This window comes from Falco punctatus, assembly GCF_963210335.1.
Source record: "Falco punctatus genome assembly, chromosome: 3".
Lineage (NCBI taxonomy): Eukaryota > Metazoa > Chordata > Aves > Falconiformes > Falconidae > Falco > Falco punctatus.
In genome coordinates, this window is record NC_137582.1 from 46,112,123 (window position 1) to 46,135,121 (window position 22,999).

The 22,999-nt window shown below is 37.8% G+C and overlaps 1 long non-coding RNA gene across 3 annotated transcripts in view; it reads right to left on the reverse strand.

Annotated features, from left to right (window-relative positions):
* Positions 1 to 1,979: 1,979 nt before the first annotated feature.
* Positions 1,980 to 22,999, reverse strand: part of LOC308061003 — a 39,825-nt gene continuing 18,805 nt past the window's right edge. For 2 of the 3 annotated variants that reach the window (XR_013927009.1, XR_013927011.1), the window contains one exon: positions 1,980 to 14,975. This is a non-coding gene — a long non-coding RNA (uncharacterized lncRNA). The remainder of the gene's footprint in view (positions 14,976 to 22,999) is intronic. The other variant, XR_013927010.1, reaches the window with a different exon arrangement.

A 22,999-nucleotide genomic window follows, 5' to 3' on the forward strand; every position in this document is an offset into this window, starting at 1 on the left:
TTGTGCACGGACAACTAGGCTTCCTGAAGACACTCAAAAGCCTGTCACCAGCAGGTCTTTTGTCTGGCTACGTTGCAGTATATTATAATTCATTACTGACATGACTTGTAATATGTATTCTTCACAATAAACATTTTGCCCCGAGGTGGCACCCTAGAATCCAAGAAGCTAACTGAACACCAGAAAAAATACAACAGAGTGGTGAATTCAGCTAATGCAAAGAGTATTTACTATTGTATTTAATGATGTTGTCAAAATATTTCAGGACATGGTAGTACTTTCATCTGGTTAGTCTAGAAGTGAGAATCAGTCTTCCCTATATCTATAAATCTATTAAATGAAATGGGAGTTCCTTATATTTGTATCAAGAATTTGAGGATTTACTAAGCATGTCTTCAGGAGATATATAGATATATAGATATACAGATATATAGATATGTGTGTGTGTGTATATCTACTCTTGCATAAAATATATAATTTACTTCATGTATTGAGAAATAAGTGATAGTTTAACACTTTTGTGTTTAGATTCCTCTGAATCTCACAAAGACCTTAATACTACTTTTCCTACAAAGTTCTGATAGCCAAGAAAAGCAGAACTATCCAGCAGACTTTTTTAATACATTTTCTGACAGAAGAAAGTAAAAATGTCTAAATAAGTCTTAGCATCAATATCTCCCCAAAATGAAAAATTAAACTAAAAGCTGGATACATACAAACATACAAGGATATGTAGAGGATGAACTGATTTTCTCACCACTGACCTTTATATTTAGGTCATAATTATGGCTATGACTTTGACAGGATACTTTCAAAGAATTTCACAGTAGATGTCAGAATTCTTCACCATTAGCACCCAAGCCTACCAGTTAATGTAGCTTTGACTTCAACCAACAGAGGAGATCTTAGTGCAAACCACATTAGTAATAGCATCAGTACTAACAGCAACAATTAAAATAGCTTTGGAAAAGAATAGCTATAAATTTGTTTAGCAGGGAAAAAAATCAGTTTGCATATGCACTTTGATCTGAAATGTAATTCTGCTGCCTTTCCTGATTCTTTGGTGTATCATTCTGAAAGAGATACTTGTAAGAAAAAAAAAATATTACAGTGCTAATAGGTACCAGTAGATGTCTCGAAGCAATAATAGTTAGCACCGGAAAACAATCTGTGTTTGGGTATCTCATCAGAAATTGCACTGGACTTCATCCTTATAAATAAATTTACTTTAAAATGGGAATCACATTCAAATCACTAATTGATACAAAGCATATTTGGCTTGGCTGTGTTCAAAGTACTCAACCTCAGTAAGTTAGCACTGGAATAACAAAACATACAGCCAGTGCACAAAGGTCTCAGATTTCAGGAGAGGTTTTTCATAGCTGTGTATCCCACCTCCCCTGAACCCCATTTGATATTTTCTGAAAAAGCAAAATCTACTAGAAGAGATTTAAGAGCTAGAATCCTTTGCCAAAGCTACAATTCTTTTTTTCTGCACAGGACTAAAATGGCGCTGGTATGAAAAGTGTTGATGAACACAGAGGTATCAGCACTTGTGTATCAGTTTACAACACACAAAACCCATGACAGTCCCTCAATAGTTCTTTCAAGTCATTTATGTCATATCAGCAGACGTTTCCCAAAATGATTGGAGAATAAACCTACAATAGGCACATATATTTTCTGTACAGAAACCCACATGAAAACAAAGTATGTAAAAAAAGAAGTAGCAGTCTAAGTTTAATTTCCTTTTTATTTGCTTGTACATAAGAAACATCCTGGGAGAAATAGATTGCCCACATGTTTTGGTTTTGTTTTTTTTTCCAAAAAGGTCAAGTGGTCTTTGAATAGAAACAGAGCAGAAACAGTTTCACATGACTTTCAAGAAGCTTTGGTAAGTTGTTTTTTTTTCTCCAGTTGATCTAAACAAGGTATGGCACCAACATAAGGTATGTTTTTCCCAAGAAGCTTTCAAGTAGCTTTTCATAGCAGTACTGTGCAGAACATGAAATGAAGCATTAGCAGTGCAAAAAGCCTCTGTTACATCCATAAGCTTTTCTATTATATATTTGTTCTTCTCACAGAAAATAGCTCATTCACAATTTTTCATACTTTACTTGTCTATCCTACTGTAGATTCAACTGCTTGCAGCCTCCGCTTACGCAAATACCTCTCAAGATGTTTGTCACAGCTTGCTTTTGGTTGGAAATCAATGGTATCATTACTGCTGCACAAAAGAAAAAAAAAGAAAAAGTAACAACACTTTCATGAAATATCCCCTCTGGAATACTTTTCACTTCTCTGCTTAACATTTGTAGATGTCACTTTGTTCACATCTGCTGAAGTAATTTTTTACCTCTTTTTCTGCTCAAGAGCATTTTCCAACCTTCTCTCATTCAAGTATCATTGGCTGGTTTGTCTTCTGCACATGCAAGCTTCCAACAGCTCGATTCCTATGTTACCAGCTGAGAAACCTGCTGATTTGATTTGTCATGAGCACATGGCACATATTAATTTGTATTGAATGCAAATTAAATACATTCTTACACACAGTGGCAAGACTTCATTTTAATTCAGAAACACTTGACTACCAGGGTAAGAATGTAGCTTTAGTTACAAATATGTCTCTATAAAATACATTGGATTTGGCCTTAACTCCTTAACTAGTGTATTAACAATTAACAACTACCCAATCAAGGGTACTGATGTCTTTACCCAAGCATGTCTTTTCTTTGAAGTATTCCCAGTTTAGACTTCCAAATGCCAGTTTCTTCTATTAACACAATTTTTAAAAATTCCAAAAACAAGGGGTGGGGGGGTGGGGGGAGATCAAGAAGTATAAGCAATGTAATGTTTAATGTTAGTTAATAATCTTGGCTTCATAAATTACACCTTCAGACTTGCTGAGATTCACCCAGTATCAGAACTGCTTTAGGAAGTGGTTTTACAGTCCTTTTGTGCATCTCATTATGAAGAAGTGAAGAGCAGTCACTTCATCTCTTGTTCTAAACTACAGCAGCCCTACATTCCTCCTTAACTGCTCCAAACTATTCACTCACCACATAAATTACCTTATCAAGCTTGTCTCTTGGAGTGAGTTACTAGTGACTTTGTATAAAGGTAACCTGTCCAATCAGTTGCACTTTTTCTATGAAAGCTTATTTTTGAAAGAATCTGAATGGGAACCTCAGCAGTGTTAATTTAGGCTTCTTTTTTTACTGTGAGGTACGAATATTGTACTTTGTTTTGTTTTGTTTGGTCTGAAGAGATGGGTGTTAATGTTCATGAAAAGAGGAGGCTACTACCATGTAGGAGAGCACCTCCACTTCCATAATATAAATATAAATATGGAATATACTTTCATAAAATATGAAGAAGTGTAAACTTTGTATTGGTGTGCGCTAGTTTTGTTTATTTTTTAGTATGATAGAAAGCCCAATTCGATTTTACAGAGATCAAAGGACAGTGCAAGAAAAAACTAGGCAGTCTGCTTCCCCGCTTTGTGAAGACATTTAAACCACAGGTCTTCAAACATTCCCTGATGCTTCTGAAAAGTTCTGTGGAAAATCAGCTTGATGCACACTTTCATGATATCATCTGTTATAGTCTAGCTCAAAATATTTCTTTCTAAATATTTAACAGAACACCTGATGTGGAAATTTTAACACAAAGCAGACCATGTAACACACATTAGTGTCACACACAGCATAAGGACACAGAATTACTACTTTCTTCCTTAAAAAGAAAAGAATAGTGAGGCTTCAGTGTGTACCTTCACAGCTGCATGCAGCTTTGCAGTGCTTTGTTTCACTTTCATTGGGTAAGAGGGTTATTTTTATTTCTTGAGGCTTTCCTACTTTGTACGTAGGCTAGAATTTACTACTGTACATCCACCAAAATGTTTCTCATTAGACATGTTTGACAGCTTCTTCTAAAGTGGAAGTTTTCATAATTTTCTGTGAAAAACTGGGTCTAAGCCTTCTGCATAGGTCGTCATTTCTGTTAGTCACACTTGCTAAAACTCGGTATCGTAGAATCACTTCTTTATCTTTCTTCCTGAGACTTCTTCATTGGCAAGTCACAACAAACTGTAAAATTTGCTACATTTACCATGAACAGCTTGTGAAACATGTCAACTTGCTCTATAATTTTCACAGGGCTTTAATTATGAATCAATGTGATGTTATGAATAGGGGTATTCATAGCTAATGCTTTCAACATGCAGTAAGCAATATTTCTATTACTTAAACGTTGCTCACATCCACAGGCACTTCATTCTGGATTACTTCTTTTGTGAATACCCAGGCATATGCATTTTACTCAATCTGATGGCCAAGTTAAAAAGGAAATGATGCATTTTCCATGGAATTTTACATTGCAAATAAGGATGAATTTTCTAACTGGATAGTTGCAATTCTCTTGAGACTGTTTGTGAGTGACACTATATTTTATCTGCACATTGAAAGAACACACTTATCAAATGGAAAAGAAGAAGAAAAATTACAAGAGATTTGATCTTCTTTACAGCTTCTAATAGTAAAATACACTGTATGATTAATGAACCTGTCAACTATAATGGGAAGAATATGTAACAAGTAACTCTGCATTACTTGTTTGCGATTTTTATCTTTTATAAATGCAACCATGTGCAGGATGATAAGATTAACTCTTTGTGCTTTTAAGTGAGCATTATACGCAAGAATAATACAACCTCCACTGTTTCTTGTCTTTCTGTCAGTTCTCACTCTTAAGAATTGCAGTTTTCCCTAATCCCAAAATAACTATATTATTTGGCATATTTGGCATATCTACACATCTACTGCTGGATAAATTATTCAGAAGGATGAAAGACAAAAAGGTCCACATAGCTCACCTGTCTCTTTCCATTTAGTTTCTCATGTTTTGTACCCTGCAGCATTTCTGTGTCAAACAAAAGGGGATTTAGAATTTATTTGGGATTTTTATAGGGTCTACAAGAGGGCAGTCCTAGGCACACTGTGAAACCTACCTGCCATCAAGGCAGCATGACATGAGAGATATATGTCTTACAGATCTATATTAACTTTGAGATGCCCTTTATGTCATTTTGTATCCTTATGTCCTATACTCTAGGAATAACATTGAGAAAAGTACTTTTCATATTCCATTAACTCAAAACTTAAGGAATCCTAATGTTGTTTAAACTTCATTGCAGTGGTAGGGCCTTGGCACAGGAGTCAAATCAGGGATTTCTGGTGGTTTTCTCACCACCTATTAGGAGTGAATAGGAAGGACAGACTTTTTGCATGTAATATTCAGAAACTTCATCATATGATAGTCGCCAGATATCTCTAAGGAGGACATAAAAATAAAATGCTTATGAAATTTCTGTGCCCTCAAAACATTAGCATTAATTGTCCAGTGGCATTAAAATAAGAGAAAATTATTTATTGTCCTTAATTTCACATTTACTTCTTGACATTCAACTACCTCATTGCCTTTAATTGCCTTGGGTAAGCTGTGCCACTGAATGTAATACACATAGTTTCTCTATGTACAGAAATTCTGAATTAGCAATATGGGAAGTGTTTGTAATTGGAATCAAGTCTCAGTCTGTCTCTTTGTTATTCGTGAAACAAAATTTTCTGATCTGATCAGAAAGAAAAAATTCAATAAGGCTTTAATGTACTTGAAAATGGGCACACAATGTATGAAAAGTCCATTTCCCTTTAGCATTTGAGAGCTTAAATTTTTAAAATAAGGTTCTAAACTAAAGTACATGGTATAGTCAGACCTGGGGATGGGGGGAAGCATTTGGTGTGGTATGGAAACTGGAAAAAATATCTGTGATAATAGCGTATGCCATTATGAAAATTAATTTGTTGCAAAATACACCATTTGTTGCAGGGCATTACTTATTGTAACATCACTTCATCAAGTTAGTCTAGTAACATTAACAGTGCAATGCCATCATATTAACTATTCAAAACATTCTTTAATATCAGTCCTTATTGCTCACTGTGTTTACTTTTTTATTTGGGAAAAACAAAAATCCTATAAACTGAACAAAAAGTTCTAAGGTACAGTAATACTTATACAGAGAAAAGGTGAAATTTGTTCACTTCATTGGTAGCATGACACTTCAATGATATGTCTTTTGGAAACTTTCAAAAGTGCAAACCGGTTGTGCTATTTTTTGTACAGATATCCCATGTTTCTGAACTCAGGCAAATCGTTAAACAGAAGGGAATTATCAAATACGATTTCTACTGGTTCTACATTCACACAGAATTGCACATCCAAGAAGATTTTATAGTCCTTTAGAAGTCAAAGAAAAACAGAGGCAAATTAAGTCCATTACTTAATAGAGAATTAACCATATGATGCAGTGCAGACTGAACTATCCAGTGACATTTTGCCCAAACAAGAGGTTAAATATGAAAAGCTGCTTAACAAAGTCAGTTTCAACAGCAGAATAGATATTTGGACAGAAAAGGAAATTAGTAGGTTAAAAAAAGAAAAAGTTTGATTAAATAAATGCACTGAAATTCTACACTTAGGATATTAAAGAATGACAAGAGCAAAATATTAACTATTAGAGATGCAGGAAGAATGGACAGGGGAGGAACTGTGGACACTGAAATAAAGTACTCATCTTGAAAAGGGAATAAAAGCAGTCTTAGGGTGTTGCATATGAGATAAACTAATGTCTACAGTCATTAGCACATACTGAAACCACTGTTGCTGTCATTATTCCTGAACAATCCATCTTTAAGTGCTGAAAGGAGAAGCTGACAAGAAACAATCAACAAAGATTTTGAGGACATACTATGTCAAGCCTGTATAAATTTCTCCTGTGAGAGAAAAATTGTTCTTTTGGCTGGTGGAAAAGAATAGATCTAAATTAGCTTGACATTAGTAAAGCTTTTAAAGCTGTCTAAACAATGTATTAATAAACAAACTAGAGAAAGATAGCCCACATGAAAAGACTACAAGACAGAAAGTAAAAAAATTGGACTCAGCAAATTAAGTAGGATAGACCGAGGATAATTCAGCAATCATATTACTCTTCTAGAGAAGAAAATTAATAAAATATGAACACAGCAACAAAGAATTACAAGAGATTTACAAAGCATAACATAAAGAAAAGATGAAAAAATACAACTGCTTAGCCTGAAAAGTTACTTTTTTTGTAATACATATCAAAAAGACAATGGTCAATATTCTCCGTATCCAATAAGAGTAGGAGAAGTACTTATCTTAATTTGTAACAGGAGACATTTAAGTTAGCTATCAGGAAAAAAAAGTTCCAGCTGGTGCTAAAATAGACCTTCCATTCAAAGTTTTTTAAAATGTAGTATAAGTAAACATCTGTGAGGAATGATCCAGGTCTGAGTCCTCAGCCTGGTAGCACAAGAAGGAACTAGATAATCTGCTCAAGGCAAGTTCCATACAGCTTTTTATACTCTCTGTAATGTGAGATTTACCTTCTAAGGCTAGCTTCTAACAGGCTTTACATGGCTTCAAAGGAGAGAGAGGTGATCAGAGAGACTGTGAGTCCACATACTAAAAAAGACAACATACGCCCTCTTGATACTGTCTGTTACGAAGCAGCAGTTGGAGGATTAGGAGAGTCTTGGACAACCTCAAACAATGACTGCCCTGTGGTATCATCACACTAAAGAGGGAAAAATACTGTAATTCTTCCCAGAACAAAGAATAGGAATGAAAAATAGTAATTGACCTTTACCAGTCTACTCTTACGCTCACTCCTTAATTCAAAACAAATCGTCAAGTGCTCATCTAGCTCAGCTTTCAGTGCAGAGAACTACATTTATATACCACTCTGTGCTGATGCAGTGGCCTCTTACATGGTACCAACTGTAGTTTGCAGTAAAGGTATTATGTGCACCAGTACACTAAAAAGAGACCCTGTAGCCTAACATAAGATATGAATAACTGAATCTGTGCCCGATGGTCTAGGTCAATAGGCAGCAGCTCCACAGGCTGATCTTTCAGCCACCCTCTTCTTTCAGCAGAACATACTGACGCTGGTTGCCTTCACAGGATGTTAAACTTGACAGGATATCACTGACGTGATTTGTCTGCTGTAAACGTCCTGTAGCCAAACTGTCCTCTTCTATGTAAATGCTTACTGAAAGAAATGTCTGAAACACTAGATTAAGTGATGATGTAGCACTTCAAAGGCTGGAGAAATCAGACATTTACCAAGTTGTCTGAGTTGGTAAGTAGCAGTTTATTTTTAGTGTCTTCAGAATTGGTGTGAAATGCCTTCCCTGGCTAGCATTTCTGTTCTGACTATACGAGCAGTCAGTTAATATGTTAACATATTGTACTTGCCAAAATAAAATCCTTAAACCACACCCACTGACATTAATGATAGACTGTGGAAAAGTTATTAATAATCTGAGTTCAAGTTTTGCTACCAACTGTCAAATAAAGTGCTACGCTACTGAATTCATAATACAACACTGGAGTGAGGGAATTCTCTGCATTTAAAAGATGTATTGATGTAACTATATTAGTTTCCCATTGTGTATTTTATGTCAAACAGCATAAAGTACTATTCTCATTTGTACCATTATTTGCTGTTCTGTCTATTATCCCTGGAGGAAAAGGGACTGTGAACGTCTAGTTATTCTTTCAGCATTTACACTTCAATACGTATAGAATTTTTTTTCCAAGGTCCTCAATTTACATGACCATTTTTCAAGCACTAGCATGTATAAAGCTGATTTTTGGCTTTTTTTCTGTGCTAGTTCGTAAATAAAGTTTACAGCTTTATTCCCAAGTAAAGCTGGCTGGAATTTTTTTGAGGAATGGCGTTTAACTAGAAAATGTGATTTTATAAAAAAAGAAGAATTGCTGCAGAAATGCACTAGTTACCAAATATTTAGTCAGGAAATTCTGCAGTGGAATGCTTGACTTCCCCAGCTTGGTCACTGAGAGATGGATCTGAATTTACCACATGTACCACCAGCCCTCAGACACTAGCTTGTTCTGAAGTTCATATTTAATTCTTCTTCAACTCTTGTCCACTGCAAAGACCACTGGCTGAAGTGATTGTCATTACAATTCAGAGGTTACTATGGCACTGAAAATTTGTCTTCTGTGCACCAGCTCTTCCCTCTTTTCAACTAGGCGTACAACCACTACTCTGTTGGGAACTGGTTATCTGTTTGACCATCTGACAGTGTCAGTAAATGGGATTATTTATAGTTAGCAAAGGACTTCAGCGTTCCTATGATGACTTGGTACATTCCTCTGGAAATAAAGCATGGCATTTAAAGAAATAGCAAGCCATTTTGCATGTTAGAGTAAGGTTACAATACTTTAAGTCCCCCTCTGTTGCATCAAGAACTTTGTCACTCTGTGTTTGTTGTTTTATAGAAGATACAGGCTAATTAATTGGGTAAAGGCATCACCTTCATTTTTCTCTGCAATTTACAGCTTGTGTCTCTGAGAAACTCCTTTGAGGCAGTGACAGTAGATCCCTAATGCAATTCAAGATACTGAGGCTATTCCAACCCCTATTTTCTTACACTCTTGGAAAATCTACCACTGCCTGTCAGAGAGCTGAAGTGCACCAGTTCCAACAATGCCTTGGGTTTGTTTCTTATGTGAAACAAAACCAAGCAGCCTATTCCATCTCCACAGCACCTGGGGACCTTCCAGCTGAAAGAAATCTGTGAAGACACTTGTAAACCAGAACAAACTTAACAGAAAATGTTAAGCTAGAACAATGAGGATTTAAAATACTGTAACTCGGCAAAATTTTTCACTACTGAATCACTTTCAGTAGTGCAGGCCAGATGCAGTAGGTGAAGGAGAAACCACTGCAAGGAAATGTCAAGCTTGCTAGTTTGGAATGAACCCCTATAGCAGAAGATAATCATGATTTAAAACTCTGCAGCAGCATTCTTCACCTACTGCAATACAGACATTGTTAGTGCTTGTGGATATTGGCAGTTGTTACATGCAATTACTCATATTACTTTATAAAGTGCTTTGTAACTGCACTCTGGTGATTCTGACAGTGTTTTTGTGTCCCTTGGCTGTTTGAGTGTCTCATTGTATAACCTCATGATGTTGTTTTTGGAGCAAAGCTGTAAAACTGCAAAATGCACCAGAAATGTTCATGTACTTAAGGTGACTCTGATGAGTGTGTTTAACTTTCAACACATCCCTCTGAATACAAAACTCAGGTCCCAGCCCTGAATACTCATCCACAGCTGTTATAAATTAATTTATGCCCCTGATGATGGTCAATGCTACAAACTAAAGCATCAGAGAAACAAGTTATTTAATGATTTTCATAGGCTACTTTTAACCTCTTATTGTCATCTTATTTTCATATTTATAAGAACATAGAGTAGATGCAACTTCATCGTAGACCCATTCAAGAGCAGAATATTGGCATTCAAAAGTGAAAAATCATACCACTGGTAATAAAACCCCCATATTGTTAACATAGAACAAGTATTACTTTCACACTTTCAAAGGAATAAAAACATAAAATGTGAATTTGAACAAATGGGCAATAAAATACTTGTGAAAAATGTGTGTATAGGCTATATATATTGCATATGACAAAGAGATGAGAGTATTCTGGTGGATGAAAATCTCCAGGTGTTTCCTAATAGAGAATTAGGCCATTTTTTGAGCTTAAGAATTTTACACTTGACAGATGCCACTTCCTGAACCTTCTGGTAACACTGTAGATGTACTAGGGAACCCCAAGAGGCAACAGTAGATTTTGTTTTCCTTCTTTGCACTTCATGCAGGGTCTTCTAGGTCAGCTGCTTGCTAAAAGCCTCCTCCAGACAGCCTACCAGGTCCAATGTTGTGTACACACAAAATGCAAAAATTATCTGGGGGTGGAACACGCTGTGAAATTGTAAAGGATCATTATAGTTTCAGAGACACCAACTTTGAGCAGCAGATTTTTGGTACAAAAGATTGATTAGTTTAATGGTAATGACTGCTGACACTTGCTACCTAATTAAAACAGTTTTACTATAATTCTTTGCCCTGTGATGAAGATGCACTTTTCTGGAGATTTCATGTTCCAAGAATGGGGCTCTTTGTAAACATTACTGAGTAAAAATAAGGATTGTCATTATTATGCAGTCTATATTCTAGAAGCTCCTGAAAGCATCGAGCTTTTCTCTACTCCACCAATCTGTTACTCTTTCTTGCTAATGTAAATAGATCGTCTGTTAGAAGAAAAATCTGTAATTTTTTGGACTTCAGTTTTGCTGGTACAGCAAAAAGACTTACAGGTTTCATTTAAATTAAGGTTTATTTTGATCTCAAATTTGCCCCTCTCTAGCAGAAACATCAGATCAACAGAAGAGTAATTTTTCTGTAGTTTTCAGCTGACAGAATATATGTTCTCTAATAAAATATATACAGAGCCCCTACTCTCCTACCACCACTTTCTGCCTTTGAAAGATGGGCGTGCATTCCAGATTTGCCACTTAAACACATTCCTTCATCTTTTTTCCCCCAGTTTTATCACCTTCTCATTTGCTTGTAAGGGGTCCATTTCCTCGCCTGTAGTCAGTCATTTGAGTTTTTATGGGGAGGGCTGCTGGTCAGAACTAATTTTGTTATCAGCTTAGTAAACATAGCAGTCTAGGAATCAAGGAGCAAAAACCACTGAGTTCAGTTGTAATTAAATCAAAGTCACAAAAACATGATCTCTCCAAAACTGTGCTTGGGAATACTGAAAATGCTCACAAACTGTAGGAGTTAGCAAAGAGAGGGCAGCACTTTTGTGACAGTCATCCTCATAGATTTCAACAGAATTGCATTCTAGCAATAGGCCAAACCCAGGAAAATGCTGCCTGAGTACATTGAAAATACGATTCCCTCATATTAGTGCGTAAACTGTTAATAATTCAAATAGAAACAGTGGCTGAATAATAAAACTTTACGTTGCATCCTCATAATTTCTGAAAGTCTTACGGTAGCTGCATTAAGGAAGCAGGGAGTATGCAGTAAGATCTCTACCCTTTGTAATGTAGATGTCTTTTTAAAGAAGGTGTGATTATATTCTGAATAGGTCAGCCTCTGTGCCTGGCATTTCTTCTCTCTTTCCTATGACCTTTTACTAAGTAAGTGGGGTTTTTGCACTCTTATTGGAACTGTCCATCCATCTGAGGCAGTGAATGTGAGAGGCACAGTTTGACCATATCAGAATTACTGCGCTGGGTTATTGCAAAGGCAGTAGCCACCTACTGTGGGTGGAACTGTTTCTTCCTTAACAGCGTGTCTCCAATTCAGGTTTAACTTTACTTTGTCTTCTGTTTGTTCATCCACATTTCTAAAGATTTAAATAAATGTGCAGTCACATTTGTTCATGGAAAGTAACAAATGAATAAAACGGCACTGGACAGATTTGAGTTTCACAATGTATGCCGAAACAGATGTCTTCGTTTGAATGGCTCTGGAAAGAATTATTAATATGGACCTTCTTTGGTTATGAAAGAGACAATTAGGAGCTTTAATCCAATATCTAATATTTCAAAAATGTTATTTTTATTAGATTTCAGCAGCAAAGAATACCATTAGATAGATCACCAGAGTAATAAGCAACATGATGCTGGGTTCCACCCCATCGTGATATTTTAAAAATACAGTCTACCAGTGCCAACCTTCAGATTTCCCATGGGAACATTTATAGGAATACAAAGCTCAACAGGCAGCACTGATGCTGTATTAAGGATTTGTGTCATTTTCACTACAGAATAAACATGCACTATAAAGTGGCATGTAAGATTTTATTAGTAGAGAACTGAAGTTTGGCTTATATGAAGGATTTGATTCTGTTCAACACAGCACAGAGCTATCAAAATTTTCAGAATTTTTACTGCTATACCAAGGCAAAGGAGTGGCAAACATTTAAATCTTTTGTTAATGAACCAGCCTTTAACCCATCGAGAAATAGCTTTAAATATGGTTTATAATCTGTTCAATGAATTTGATAGCTTTAGCTTGGTCCCTACTGGATACTTTTCCATATTTCAAAAACTACTCTGCTTCCTAAATTTGGCACAGCTAGCAATTTTTGGTGATACAAAGCCAAGAACTGAAATCATAGGGTGTTGGAGGTTGGGTTTACGGACTATTGGAGAAGCTGTGAAGAGGAGAATATACAAGGTCTGTCACAGCCATCTGTCCCCACCCAAACAATTTAAGGAACAGAAACGCTAACTGATTTGCTCAAAAGGTGCAGGCCTTTGCAGGCTGCCATATAGGGATGCTAGAACTAATCCTGACCTGAGAATGTGCACTCAAATAATTCAGTGTAGGACCATACTAAATCATCATTACAGCAGATAAACAAGATTACATACTCATTCTCTCACCAATAGGTCTAAATGCTTTACAGTTAGTTCTTCATGGGCATCTGTCATACAACTATGGTGAAGGCAAGGGTTAGGGACCAATACTAGAGTTGTAGTTCAAGAGTTATATAGAAGTCTTACTTCCTAAAGCCATAGATCTAACTGCCAGCAGAGTAAAACACTTCATGACTTTTCTGTAGCTCTTTTGGATCAGTGAGTACTAGAAAATGCTGTAGCTCAGTCTGTGGCAAAGAGCATCAAATACAATGTGGTGTGTGGACAAATCCCGAGAAATCTCCAATGCTGTAGTCCATGCAGCTCCTGTTGGGAACCGTCACCTGAGAAGTTCTCTGGCAGAAGCGTCTCACTTAAGGGGCTGGGATGGAATGAGGACAATGGTTTGAGAGAGCAGATATTACAGTCACTTTAATTACTTCCACCGTTACTTTTCAATGACTGCAGCAGTTACAAACATGGGCCTTAACTAAATTCTTGCAACTCCTAACAGCCCTGGCTCCAGCTCTCATCCTAGTCTCTTGGCTGATGAATACAAGGGATAAATATTTTAAATCTCTTGTTTTCCTGAAATCTGAGTCTAGTGTAATTACAGACAATGACCCATACTTGCTGCTCATTTGAATGCAAGTCCTGAGCAATGACCACTGCCATTCAGGTTTCACATTCAGAACACCAGCCACCAAAGACTTTGGCTTTCTGATGGATGGACGGGTGGCCTGGGACTGAGACTGCAGTTAGTTTTCTGGAGGACAGAGATAAAAGATATGGGTCCATCATTAGATCTTTAAAAGACTGAAAACTTGAATATGGGCTAGAATCAGCAGACACCTTTGACAGGTGTGGGTGAGTCTAGCCTGTTAAGTACTTAAATTAGGTGAGGGTTTGTGGCACGATGGATTGAAGAATGGAGTTTGTAGCTGGATTCTTTCAACACAGCTACACATTTCTAATGAAGACTGAGGAAAATCTATTCATACGATATCTGCAGCAGGGAGGATTTTCTAGATCAAAGTAGGATTTGATTAGGATGCAAAAAAATATTGAAAACTGGTTTTCTAGGGCTCTTGTGGGCTAGGAAGAGGGCTGAGCTTACCAAGGCTAAATAGCTTATTTAGGACAGAGCAAGTAACATGCAGTATAAGACTGGGATTATGCTGGGGTTCAGGCAGGTGCCAAATAGCTCTGAAATGCATCACTGGACCTGGAAAATACACTATGTTTAAGATGATCACTCTTACTAACAAATTAAGGGCATTGATTGTAAAAGGCGTATAGATCACAGGACTACATTTTTACTTAGGACAAAGTTGATACCAGGGTGAGCGTTTGGAATACCATGTGAGAAGGGCTATATTTATTGACAGAAACTGATGCGAACCATGTAAAAATTCATTCAGAAGGGAATGCTTATACAGAGATATGAAATACAGTTTTCTTAGACCACTGGTAATGCACCTTTGACATAACTACCAAACTTGGCATGACAAGTGGCCTAGACTTACCCCAGCTGGTCAAAACTGCCCCTTTACTCCTTTTATTGATTGGTCAATGCTGTCTTCACATATGTACATAAAGAAATGTGATGGCAGTATGTACAGTGCTTTCCTGGAACAGCAACAACAGCAAAACATTAAATCATCTAATCCAGAAAAGTCAGCCATGGGTTAGATTAGGTCTGCCTTTCCCTTCTTACAGGATTATAGGTTATAACTTCCTCCTCAAAGGCTATACATCATTAATGTTGCAATAATATTATATAAGGATAACAAAAGTAATCTGCCACCATGCACCAATATGCAGACATAATAAAAGACAATATCGCTTCTCACAGCTATCTGGCCTGCTAATTATCCTTGAATATGTGTATTAGGCATGTTTCCATTTTGAAATCCCATTCTGTAGCTGCAAGATTTTTTCTCAATGCACAATAGAAAATCAGCTCTGTGTGCTGGGCTCATAATTTTCTGTGTACTTAGGACAACTATAGTTTAGGTCTACTTGCCTGTTGCTTCCCCTCTTGCTTCTATTTAGTTTACAGGCAGATTTACTATTTTTCTTCACACGCAAGTTATAGTGCTTCCTGTGCACTGCTGAATGTGTAATGTCCTGCAGGCTGACTGCCGGAGTAAAGATATCTCCCTGGAACATGTCTGGCAAAACCAGCTGGGGCATTTCTAACAGGGAAGGGTCTAAAGGCCATGGTCAGAACCAGGCTTCTGGTGGGCTTGGTCCTCTGCAACCTTGCCCTGTATCCCACACTGCACACAAACGGAGCTAAATTCTCTTTCCTAAAGGTTAAGGATTTGTGCAAAATAGTACAGACCTAGAAGTAACAGAGTTGGCAGGCCTCCATAATATGATTTTTTGGTGCAACTGATCTATGGCAAAGATTATCAAATGTTCTGACCCTGCCAGTCACTTCCCAAAGCTCACAAATGGACCAGAGCCATATCATGTATCATTGTAAGTCAAAAGAAGGGAGGGAACACCAGATGTAGCGAATTGAGGTGAAAGAACAATTACAGCCGTTCCCCAAGGAGTTCAGGGCTCATCTCAAAGTGTCAATGAGAAGCAGATGGATCAATAGGATCAATATCAGCCTCCCCCATGCAGGGAGGGTGCCTTACACAGGTACCTACACACAGATGGGTGTGCAACATATGCATATGATACAGTTCCAGTTTGGGAACTGTACTTGGTCTGGGCCACATGCACTTCATGAAAAGTAACTGTATCCGTCAGGGCAGAGCAGCATGCAACAGTGCTTGCTAGAAACCAGAAAACTGGAGGACAGGGTGAGACTATTTCTCTTTTACATTTCTATTTAGCAAGGAAACACTGTCCATGAGCATGGGAAATTATGTGTGACCATGTGCGTAGCTGCACAAAAAAGCACAGTGAGGAACACAGAAGCACACAGAAGCCACTTGCAATCTTGTCTAGAAAGACAGGGTTCAACTACACCTAGAAGGATTTAGACTCTTGGTCACAGTATCCAGCAGGAAAGAGTATGCAAGGACTGAGTTGTGGTTTCAAGCTAGTAAGTATGTTGTTATTTAAATGGAAGAAGCTTCCTACATCCAAAGTGAAACTTTCCAGGTCCCAATTAAAACTAAATACAATCAACAAATTAGTAACATTAGATTAAGATTTTGCTCTGTTCTCCATTTCAAACTATGTGCATAATTAGTATACGCTTTAGGTATGGCGAGTACAGGTAGTTTCTGGTCTCTATTTTGCAGATATTAAATAGTTCTAAGAAGGACATCGATTTATATTAGTACGATAGATGCAGCTCCTAATGAAACTTGTACATATTATACACTAGTGAAGTATTTATATTAAGTGTATATTTTAACCTCCTCAGATTTCTACCTCGATTTTTTTCAGAAGAATACATTGCACTCAGCACTTTACAGCAAAGTTTTAGTTCAGTAGACAAAACCTTCAATGTGGAGGTAAGAATTCAAAAGCGAGGTAAGCTTTAAGAACATCTTTTCAACAGTTGCAAGCTGTTTCTTGAAAATTTCTAGAATATGTAGCTATGTTTTCTCCTAATCTCCATTTTCCCTTGCCTGATGCTTGACTCCAAAGGGAGTTGTGGGTGTTTGGTGTTCCAGGAAAGAGCAACTGACAGGCTCTTGACTTTTGTAGCAAGAAAACAAATTGAATGAACTATTTTGAAACACTTGAATGCTTTTAAAGTGTCAATCTGTAGAAAAAACCCCATACATTAAAAAATGGTGTTGTGTTTATTTCAAAACTGTGCACACATTTTGGATGACCTTAATAATCTACCAGTGAATTAAGTTCTTAGGAGTGACCCTCTTTTTCAGAGTCAGGCTAGTCAAACTTTTCAAATCAAACCCAGTAAAGCAAACAAAGCAAAAAAAGTACTAAAAGATATCCTTAGCTTGAAACTTATGTTTAAGCACTTTCCTGAATAAAATGAACCTAAAGACGTGCTTGAGGCCTTTCTTGGAATAGGACTTACTTCACACTATGGAATCATGGTAAAAGGGCAGAGATATACAAAAAGACACAGATAAATTTCTGCATTATTTAAATTAATGTAATAACCATATCACTGCTTTAGCAGCATTGAACATTTCACCATGTTTCAGACTGTCATTTCATGAGTTTTCTAAGCAAATAATTGCATCTCTTTTCTTCATGCCCATCAGCTTATAAAGATGCCACGCCTTTATGAATTTAAAAGGAAAGTAATGCACTGAAAGGAAAAACAAATATGCTGTATTCCACACAGAACCTCATCCATTTCTACTATAAAACAAATAAGAACTTTATGGTAAGCTGAAAGGAAGAGAAAGTGAAGGTATAGTGGAGAACTTGTACTTGTGCCCCATGAGAAGAGCAGAGCAGAGCCAGTGATGATGACTGGGGTCAGGAGATCACCAGACAGATCCATGGTGATGAGATAGGTCCAAGGTGGAGCTGGGAAGTCATGTCAGCAAGTACTGGTAGCACCAGAGGTCCCTGGCCAGGCACAGACATGGTCACAGCACAGCTCAGGTGAGTACCATGGTCCAGGGCCTGAGTTTAAATGCAGTTAAATGCAGCTCCTCAGCAAAGTAGGGGAGGGCCATGTGGAGGTTTCTGAGGGTTGTTTCCCAGCAGGCTGATGCAGGTCACAGAGCCCAGGAGTGGGAGCTGGTCCTCACATGGGCAGCCAGACTCCTGCCTGCAGGAGAGGCTGCTGAGCTTGTGGGGCATTCAAGTTCCTTTCTGGATGGATAAGGATGGCTTGATGCCAAAGGATGAGATTCACTGAACTACACCAGATGCCTCATCTAATCAAAAGGAAATTCCACTGGCTGCATGAATGACTGAAATCTTGCAGAGCAGGCATCTCTCTGCAGCTCTGAATTAAAACTACTATATGAAATTGGGACTCATAGCCAGTCCCACATCTTCTCTTCCTGGAACGACCCACTTATGTTACTTCATAGCATGGTGGTGGTGGTCCAATCTATCTCATATCAAATTCTGCCTCACATCCTGATATTTCTTATTTCATCTCCTTAAAATTGAGGCTATATCCCAATGGTGTCATTACTGCTGGTTTAGCAGCACATGCAGTCTAACTCTGGATTCTTGGACCTTGCAGTTTTGGTTGAAGTTCTTCCATTTAGACTGAAGAGAGGTGGTAGACCATCCTTTCACCTCTACTGCCTTTCTGATGGCCCAGGAGATAACAGCACAAGGTTTGAACCCCAGCAAGACAGCCTTCTGAGTGAGGGGCAAAGATAAATGAACATCTGTGTGTCCCCTTCTAAAGCAAGGGCTGGAAACAGAGCAACTTCATAAAAGGTGGTCACCACCATCATGAGTTTAGTTTGAAAAAACAAAAGCAAGCAAATTTGCCTTGTCAAAAGAGACAGTTCAGTGACAGGGGCTGGCAAATCAAAAAGAACAAAGGCACCTAACTCTGAGCTGCAGAAAATGATGAATTCCAGTCACCAGCTTAGCTGCTCTCTTTACTGAAGAAGTCCAGCAAAACACAATCAGATGTGTGAATTCCTCGGTGATTTAAATCTTGTGCAGTGTCCCTGACCCAGTGGCTTCCCTTCAAGCCTAAATCTTTCACACAGCTTTTAGATTGGATGTCATTATAAGAACAGTGAAAAAGAAACCTCGTCATGTTACAAACAACTGCTAGGAAAAAAAGAGACAATAAATGTTTGGTAATTAATGATTCATGATGAAGCCAGCCTAACAAATGTATGCGTGTATGAAGTGGGACAATAGCAGAAAGGCTTTGGTTGGCCACTTAAAACAAAAGACAACACACTCCCAAATGCAGGAGCTCACTGGAGAACATCCAAGATGGGCAATACTACTGCTGTCAAAAGAGCAGAATGAAAGGAGTCAGACACAGCTGGCGGAAATCCACAGTAAAATTTCTTGAGGATAATTTTTAATTATATTATGATGGTCACAAGAGAGAGGCCGAACTCCTGTCCTGATAGAAATTGATTACCCTCCACAAGGTGTCCCTAGGAGAGGCTCCAAACGGAGCCAATGTTTCCAAAAGACAGTCTGGCTTCTAGCATAGCAGGTTAGCAATGTCCTGTCTTTCTAGCAGTGCAAAAGCCAATCTAATCAGGTGTGAAGCATTTGATGTATGGAAAAATTAACCAGCATCTAGAGAGAAAACCTGGCACAAGATGAAGAAACCTGGCAGCTGAGACAATAGCCCTGGCAAAATTTACAGGAGTTTCATTCCAATTTTGTTGAAGGTAATTCTTTTCTGCTTTCTATTCTGTGTAGCCTTTCTTTTATTTTCATTCTAGGCTGTAAATCCAAATAAGTAAGCAAACTAGTCTACTGTGTGCCAAGACACCAATCTGCAGGAAAGCACAAAAAGAACTTCCCATTTATTTCTCTCTAAACTCTGTTTTAAAACATGCTCCTAAAACTAATGTTACAAGCATCTTCTTATGGAATAAAAATGAGTTAAAATATCTGAAAGTATATGAATTGCAAACTAAAGGCAAAGTAAAGTCTTGCCATAATCGGTAGGTGGTCTCACAAAACAATGGAAAATATTATTATTTTTTAATAAAGCACTTAGCTAACATCGGTGTATTGCAGGCTGGAGGAGAGTTGCTGATGGAGTCTGGCAGCTTTTTCATAGAATTATTTGTCTAGACAAAGAATGTATGCAATGTTTTGTTTCAAAACAAAACCAAAACCAAAAACAAGTATCCACACTTAAGATTTATCTAGCACAGTGTTTCACCCAAAGACACTCTTTTAGCTCTTTCAGAAGATCATCCTTTTCTGGCAGTCCTTGGATTTCTTCTGCCTTCTTCCTTGAGATGTCTGTTGCTCTCTCTTTTTTTTGGTTTTGTTTTGTTTTGTTTTGTTTCTTTTTCCTTTTTCCTGTCTGCATACAGCTCCTTCAGGAAAAAGGAAAAGAAATTGTACCCATCTTTCTCTCATCCCAAATTCTTCTCATACATTTCAGCTTCCTGCATGTGGCTAGACTTTTGTGAAAGGGTTCCTATTGTTGTATTTACTTTTCTCACAAAAATTTAATTACACTATACCTGACTGACTGGTGCCTGCACCATAGCTTACCCTTACTGATATTTTCATATAACTCCTAGAATAACAAGACACATTTAGAAAAAATAACTGTTTCTTCATTGCAAAGCTGACCTAGACCAAGGCACTCAGTGACGAGCAGTTTAGTTTTCCTAACACACAACTGAACATCCAGGCTGTAGACTGGCTTGATTTGTATCCATGTATTTTCCTCCTATAACAATGTGGTAACCTGCACTAGTAATTAACATCTTCAGCGGGATGGTTAGAGCTTCAATAGCATCATTTTTCACCCTGTGCTCTAGAAGAAGCTGATGTCCTTTCTACAAAAGCAATAATATCAACTCCAAACTTAATTTGCTCAGGTATGGCTATTACAAAAAGAGAATTGTGTTGTACTGTATTGATCCTACAGTGGCAGTAATTACAGCAGCTGGAGCAGCTGCCTCTACATGTGGTAGATGTGCATCCACATGTGCACATCATCAGCTTCTATTACAGAGGAAATGTGGTGGCATATTTATGTATATATATTGAAGATGTACAATAATTTGAAGTAGCTTGCTTGTCACTGGGGTATATGCATGCCACTATCACTGGGCAATTCTAGTACAAGAATGCCAAGGCATGGATCCAGTATGGGGCAAAAGTGCACAGAGGCAGATAAATACATGGTAGACAAAAGATGTGGAACAGATGGGAGGATATTCCAGTAGAGACCCTTTACAATGAGCATAGCTCTTGTATAAACTGAGTGCTGAGAAAGCCAAGCATATTGTAATCTCAGCCATTTCTCTATTCATAAGCTGGGAAAAAAATTGAGGCAGGACAATTAACAGTGTGATGATACCACAACATCATTTTGACTAGTAGACAGCAATAAGAAACTATTCAAAACTGCTGTAAGACAATTTTCATGAAGTTGTGTCAACAGCTGGCTTTGATCCTCTTGCACATTGGCATGTGAATACACAAGGATATGTGCACCTACTCACAAGCCAGGGACTACTGACATCTGGAAGCAAACTCTTCCAGAGCACTACAAGTCAGTGGCTAACAAATTCTATACTGACAAGCAAATTGTCAATATTGAGGTAACAGGGGTTTGAAGACAAGTATTGATGTGATTTAATTATGAATGATGAATTAAGCTCACTTTCCCCAAATTAAGAAACAAATTAGTAAACATCTTACTGCTGGGGCTAGGTTCAAAGGCAGGAAATAAGAACTAAGCAAATTTCCTTTACTTACTGTACAGTCATGGGCATGAAGATGTGTGATGTTCTGATGGGGCAAAATGATTCTGTGCTGCTTCAGTATGCATTGCCGTTAGACTGTGTGCTTGCAATGATTTGAAGAAGCCCTTTCACAACTTACACATTTTCACTGATGTCATGGAATCCTTCTGCTGTTTCCACTCCTCCTGATTCTGATACCCAGATCTGTGGTCTGAACTTCATCCAAATCACAGAATATTTTTGTGAATCTTTTATTTCTTTCTGGCTGGACTACTATTCCCTTACATTATTCGCTGAGACAGAATGTCCTACCAAAGGTACAGTCTTTTCTTCCACAGAAGAAAGAAAATTTCCTCCTTAAACTCTTCGTCTTGACAAAGGCAGAACTGATTATTTTTTTTCCTTCAGTGTGCCTCTATTTCAACCCTGTGCAGCAACCTTCTCGAAGACCACCCTACAAAGAAGCCTGGCAGATACAATTCATTTAAAAGATACTGGGACCTGCTGCATTTGGTGGGGCTGGGTGTCAGGACAATGAGTCTAAGTCTGTTACACTGGTTACATTAATTTTAGTTATTTCAGACTTGGGATGCTTCATGAAGTGTTAAATAAGCTGGAGAACCCTGATCAGGTCAGGCAGCAATTTCCAAGGCCTTTAATAAGAAACTATACAGCCACACTGTGAATGAATGACTGAGAAAGACATTTCATATAGAAAGCTATAGGAACAGCAGTAGGGAGCCTGCAAGAATCTCAGAAATCCTGAATTTAACCTGTAGGAAAAGTCCTGAGATTTGACAGCCAGAAGAAAAGACATTTTGTGGTGAAAAGAAATAGGGCATTGAACCAGCATATGGGGCTTGTGGATAATAATGCCTTCTCTTGCTTGTGCTCTGTATCCTGGACAATGTCCTGAAATACAGTTATTGTGTTACCAACAGAAAGTGCCAAGGGCCCCTGAAGGGACTTTTTCACTTGATATTGCCACTGGGATTTATAAGTCAACCCCTTATCCCCCCTGCACAAGCAAACCCAAATTCCAAGCATATATAAGCCCAATTTTAAGGAGCTTGTACCTTACAGGTACAATCCAAGGAAGATTCCAAGAGAAGCACAAAAGGAAGTCATAAATGAACAAACCTTCCTTTCTTTCAGATTTCAACTTCAAATACATTTCTTTAACCATTATTTTCCTTGCTTATGAGTTTTATTTCCTGCATCATCCTTTCTACTCCTTCCTCTCCTAAGACTAGATGGGAATCTGTAGCATACCTCAACAAAAGACAGTAAAATTACATCATACATAAGGTTGGTGCGAAA